This window comes from Centropristis striata, chromosome 22 (genome assembly GCF_030273125.1).
Source record: "Centropristis striata isolate RG_2023a ecotype Rhode Island chromosome 22, C.striata_1.0, whole genome shotgun sequence".
NCBI classification, from domain to species: Eukaryota; Metazoa; Chordata; class Actinopteri; order Perciformes; family Serranidae; genus Centropristis; species Centropristis striata.
Window position 1 is genome coordinate 16,293,695 of NC_081538.1, and position 6,039 is coordinate 16,299,733.

Consider the following 6,039-nt stretch of genomic DNA (forward strand, 5'->3'; position numbering starts at 1 on the left):
TGCTCACTGCCTCCCTCCTCCTCTCTCTCTCTCTCTCTCTCTCTCTCTCTCTCTCTCTCTCTCTCTCTCTCTCTCTCTCTCTCTCTCTCTCTCTCTCTCTCTCTCTCTCTCTCTCTCCTCCTCCTCCTCCTCCTCTCCGGCCGTCTGGACAGCAGCTGTCAACGTCACGGGGAGATAACAACACTTCTCGTTGAGCCTTTCAAAATAAAAGCCTGTGCGTTTACATTACGTAGGAGCATGAACACATTGGGTATTATTTCTGTTAGTTGTTAAGATGTTCCATCGTAAATAATAATAATAATTATAACGTGTATATACGACTACCGCCATATTTTGTACTACTAACATGACTAAAACTAATACATATAAATAAAAAATAAAACCAATCAAATAATTTTACAGAAAAAATCTTTGTATAAAATAAGTTTGTAGGCAAAAACCCCAACAGAATCCACGCCGGGGTCGAGGAGGTCAGGTGACGATTCTCATTTACATATTAACATTGATTTGGTCGACGTACAACCTAGTTTTATATATATGAAAAAAAAGTTCAACCCAATTAAAACATTTAAAAGCAGCACAAACAGTGCGCGAGAAAACCCTAAAAGTAGGATCACTAATTATGTGACACGCAGTGAATATGTGTAAATGTATGTAGGCTACATTTTCCCCCAAAATAACAAAAACATAATACAAACGTTATAGCACAGTAAAACACTAAAATGTATCCGAGCATAGTTCAGTTTTAGGTTTGTGAACCAGTTTGTACTTATTCATGAAATGTTATAAGGATGTTTCTAATACTTCTAGTGGTCTTATAATTAAGTGCTGATTGTCATTACAGTCAAATCACACTCAATTGCACCAAACTGAACAATTATCCTTTAAGACCTATTTTTTGTTAATCTAACATATTAATTCACACATGGGCCAATGTAATACATTACGCCAATTTCTAAAAAAAAAAAAATATGTATTTAAAAAATAAATATGTTGTGCATTTATTTTGAAAGCAATATCCCCTTGTTTCCTGTATTACGCTGGTTACGTTCGTCTAACTTGATCTCAGACCTGCTGCCACCTGCAATTGTCTAAACGTCATTAATTGCTGCGCTGCTGGTACTTTCTTCGGGATTTCCACTTCTCCACTAACGACTTGATGCGATAAAACCCCTCGTTAACTCCTAATTGCATGATTCTATACAGTGTAATTATCCTAAACCGAGCCTTATTGTGACAGTGCAGGTTGTTATGGTAATAAAAAGAGCTGACGGGATGCTGCTCATGCATCCTGTCCGACAGAGGGAGAGATGTGCGTATGTGTGTCTGGCCAGGACGTGGCAGCAGTAAATTCGCAATGCACCAACTTACTGACAACAACCATCATGCACCCATCACTGTTTGGGATCCCCAGCGGCGTCGGCATGGCTCAGCACAACCGCACAGGGATCAGCAGTTACCCGGCTGCAGCTACACGTTCACCTGGCTTGAACCGGCCCCACATAACACCTGGATTACAAAGTTTCAGTTGGCAAAGGGGCACTGATCCCCCCGGACTCTGACAGCTGCTGGCTCCGGGGTCAGCTCAGGCCAGGTTACAACACACACAAGTCCAAAATTCTGGCCTTGTTACTTGTGTGTAATACTGTAGGGAGACACTGAGAGGGAGGGGAGAGGACAATGTGTTGCAGCCTCAGCTGCTCATGAGTATTCCGGCTGCAAACTACTGCAGCTCTTCCTCAGCTGCAACCAAGGAAAACTCCTCTCCCTCCTCCCCCTCTACTCCCTCCCACCCTTCCTGCCTCCTCCACCTCCTCATCCTTTACTCCAAGTCAGCAAATCTGACCTCCCCCCTGATGAAAGATGATTACCCAGCTGCAAAGGAAGGAGGAGGAGAGGCGAGCAGGCCATCAGAGAGATGGTTTAAAAGAGGATGAAGGTCGAGGAATATGAAGGCACTGACTCCCTGTTTGCAGCTTAAACACTGCCATACATTACAGCTGTGCACACGTACAGAAATAACCTCAGTGTGGAACCAGTGAAGCATTACATTATGTCAACACCTACCTAGTTATTTTTTAAATACCTGGGGCATTCTCAATTTGACAGATCAGATATGCAAACTGAGCTAATTTTATCACATAAGCTTGTGGATGCAGCTCAGGTCACTGACATCAACCGCAGGTCTTTTTTTCAGAAGACATTTTGACACACAGTAGCACAGGTGTAAATAATAAATAGATGATGGCTGAATTACTGGTATTATACATGCTGGCTCAGTGTCACTGTCAAGGCTTGCTAGGAAGCTTGAATAGAACAGACCCATCGTTAATGTTATTTCTGCTATGACACGTCAAAATGTCTGCTGTGAAAAAGGCTTCCAGTGTTGTACAGAGGAATAAATAATCCAGCTGGTTAAATTAAACATCAGTGGGAGGTGCAGAAGAAGCTTTTTTAGCTTTTATTTTCACTTAATTTGGCTAACAGAGAAGCTTGTTCGACCAAGAGAGGGTTGGTTAATCAGCTATTTCTATGTTGTGTTCATTTTTCAGCTGCCTCAGGTTAACATATTTTTGCTTCGGAGATTGTGGTTCTTTTGCTCCGCCTTCAGATTTTGCTCAACCAATGAGATCACTTTTTACTTCTGAGAAAAAAATTCATGTTTTGACCTATAATCAAAGAATGTTTTCAAGATCTAATTTTAACCCATTGACAGTATATTAGATGGACAACCTGGCAGTTCCCCAAAAGGGAAGCTAAACCAGTTTGATCGCCCCCTGGTGGAGGGCTGCAGTATGTCATAAACCCCACCCCCCTCCATGTTAGCAGATGGGACATGGGCCAAACTAAAAAATCCAAATATAGGTAAAATAAATTGTTCACATGAATGGTTTCTGTCATATAAGTTAGCTCTTATAACTTTGTAATTATTTAACCAGGACTAACTACACTTTCAAATTACGTGCAATGCATACCCCAAAATCCAATTTTATGTGCAAAAGTAGCACAATAGTGTTTCCAAAAATAGCAACCCTAATGTAATGTAATGTCTGCTGCTGTAAAAAAAAAAAATGCTGCAGTTTGAATTTAGGCTACAAACCACTTCTCTAAGATTAGGACAAAAAACCTCCTGGTTAAGTCTTATCAAAGATTAAATAAATGCATGGTGACATAGACATAGTGATGCAAAGTTAAGTGATATTTGAATCACATCGGTTACTTTTGTTTTCACATGAACGCCGTTGTGCTGGGTGAAAGTCCTGGGTTTGTTTGACCCGCCCACCCTAACTGCAACTTTTATGCTTTATACTGCCCCTAAGCATAGTTTATAATGACTACTAGTGATGGGAATTTCAGCTCTTTTCAGTGAGCTGTATCATCTGTCTCAGCTCACCGAGAAGAGTCGGCTCTTCCGGCTTCCACTTATACCTTTTATAATTCAGCCAAATTTAGCGCTGTTTTGACTATTATTTGTATTTAAACACATATATCACTTGGATTTTAATAATTTGCTGTAGCCAATTGCATTTACAGTTGTAGAATCCCTTGTAACTCTCTAACTGGCTTGATGAACCACTCTGCTACACAAAGCAGATAGAAAATGCCTATAAAAACCTTAGCAAATAAATTTAAAAACAGGTGGACAGGTGGAGTAATGGCAGAAGCAGACACACCAGCCTGCCTTTTTTCTTCAAACTGAACAGTTGGATGTACAAAAAATGCCTGTGCAAGTTATTAGTGGACTCTGCTCGATAGGAGAGCCTCACTTTACAAATCCTACACTGTGCATCCAAGTGTCAAAATGCATGCAAATGCTACTTCTTTTTAGACTTTCCCTCATCTTTGCACCACACTCCCATCTCATCTTCACCCCTTTCTCTCCTTCTCTCCTCTCTCTGATCCTTGTCAATCCTCACATGATTGGTTCACACAGGATGCACGTGACACCCGTAGTCAGCGTCCACAGCGCCCGCAGCTACTTTTCCTAACGAGAAAAGTAAAAAAAAAAAGAAAAGAAAGAAGAGCGGCTCACTGAAAGACGTGAACCGGCTCCCATCGTTCACTTAAAAGAGCCGCCTCTTTGAACCAGCTAGATCGCGACTGACACATCACTAATGACTACGGCAGCTAGAGGGCACCCCTAACTCCAAACATAAATATGGGGGAAGGATTTGTGTATCATATGCACGCAACATTGGATTTTGGCGTATGCATTGCACATATTTTCAAAGTCTAAAGCCAGGTTTTTGTACGCAGATTGAAGAGGTTGGATTGGATTGGTACATGACATACAGTTGGTTAACAATAACTTTCAATGAAAATAACTACGGTCTGAAAAAAAAAAAGAAAGAAAGAAAAAGAAATGGCGGTGATGAGAGCCCTAAACCCGAACCAAAACATTAAAACTGTGGGCCAGTAAACCAAAACTGAAAGCTTAAAAATACTACTTTCAATCACCAGACACTGCAGAATCTGGTGATTATTCTCTGTCTTTGACACTATGAACTACTAGTGAACTCAGCATGTTTGAGGGGCAGGGGCAGAAATAATAAAAAGGGCACCAAGTGGTGGGGCACCAAGACGGCACCCTGGGGTGTACTTTAATATGTTTTGTCCACTTAAAGCGCAACCTGGAGGTCACTTCATAAATGTTTTATCTATCACATGAGCATTCAAGAGGGAGTCCCCCCGAGTCCGCCAGTGCTATGAGCTCATGGATTAAAGTAAAAAAAAATCTTCTGACTGAAATTTTATTCGCGCTACAGCCAAGTCACGTGCAGTGTGTGAAACATATTCCAGGTTACTTGACATCTGCTTAAGAAATACTAATGCAGAAGAATTCAGCACCAAATGCAGCCATCGCATTTAAATGCCCAACCAATACCGTTTTACAGGAGGAGGATTTTTAACAGCTGTTCTATTGCATCTATTGCATTTTTTTTGTCTTTTCAATTTTTTTTTTTGCAAAACTCGTCTTTACTTAAATAATCAAGCATCTATATAACTTTTCATTACATGTTTTTTTCTCCTTATTATTTCAAGTAAACCTTTTATATATATAAGAAAATAGAATAAAAAAATACATCAACCAACAGCCCCAGGATTAAATAACAATGGGTGCAAATCTCTATAGTGCATTGTCTTATTAAAAAAATTAACAACAAATAGAACAAGCATCAAACAAACAACACCACAATTAAATTGCTAACAGGCTAACAGTTAGCTCTGTAGCAGTACAGTGTGTATGTGCTGCTGCTGCAGGAGGTGTTCACTTAGCGATCTCTGTTTGTTTACAACAAGCACCAGACACACAGTTAGCGATGCCGGTTAATTCAGAATCACTATGTTTATGATCAGGAGACGCTGTGCATAATTAGCCATGTGATCACGGATCATGGTCGAAGCTGTCGCTAAGCGATTAAGCTACGATCGAAAGCCATAGGTCACCTCTGGAGTCTAGTAAAACCCTCTGGGGCCCTTTTTGTAATGGAGACACTGAGTGAGCGGACATTTAAGAGGGCGTGGCCTGAGACTTTCCCAGCGGCCGCTCTTTAACCTAAAGGAAACACAGCTATTGTTCTCATAGGTGGCCTCTGTGAACTCCAAATGATGGACATCCATCGTAGTGACGGAGAACTTAAATCCATGAGCTGCCCTTTAAAATACAAGTAGCCATTTGATTCACTGTGATTATATGAATAATGAATGAATGCAGCTTTAGCTTATATGAAAATACACTCAGTTAGGAACATTTAGCTAAAACGAATGCAGTTTAATAGAACAGCCTTGCAAAAAAATTATAGTACTGCATTGTGCTAAGGTATTTCTAATATTTCTTATAAACACCTGATTAAGAAGAAGCAATAATTGCATTCTGTGTTATGCCACATTTGTTTTTGCTTGGTGTACTTATTAAACTAGCAACTGCTTGTACATCTTCATCACTGGCTGAGCTTTGTGTTTACAGATAAAGAGCTGTGTACAGATACAGAAGCTCATCCTCCACCACCGCAGGTCAAACGAGGACGCCTCCTCCTT